Source organism: Carlito syrichta, unplaced genomic scaffold (assembly GCF_000164805.1).
Source record: "Carlito syrichta isolate Samal-C Ts95f unplaced genomic scaffold, Tarsius_syrichta-2.0.1 Scaffold306612, whole genome shotgun sequence".
NCBI classification, from domain to species: domain Eukaryota; kingdom Metazoa; phylum Chordata; class Mammalia; order Primates; family Tarsiidae; genus Carlito; species Carlito syrichta.
Window position 1 is genome coordinate 152,041 of NW_007250708.1, and position 516 is coordinate 152,556.

Genomic DNA, 516 nt, shown 5'->3' on the forward strand with positions numbered 1-516 from the left:
ATGGTTGCTTCCAGGTTCTTGCTATTGTGAACAATGCTGCAATAAATATACATGTGCAGGTATCTTTTTTGTAGAGTGATTTGAGTTCTTCAGGATATATTCCCAGTAGGGGGATTGTGGGATCATATGGGAGGTTGATATTTAGAGCATTTAGGAATTGCCACACTGCTTTCCATAGAGGTTGCACTAGTTTACTCTCCCACCAACAGTGTAGAAGGGTTCCCTTTTCACCACACCCTCTCAAGCAGCTGTTATTTTTTGAATTGTTGATAATGGCTATTCTGACTGGAGTTAGATGGTATCTCAGTGTGGTTTTGATTTGCATCTCCCTGATCATTAGTGAGGTTGAGCATTTCTTAATGTGTCTGTTGGCTGCTCGAATGTCTTCCTTTGTGAAGTGTCTGTTCATATCTTTTGCCCATTTTATTAATGGTGTTGTTTGTTTTTTTCTTTTCAGCATGTTTGAGTTCCTTGTAGATCCAAGATGTTAAACCTTTGTCAGACCTGGTGTTGGCA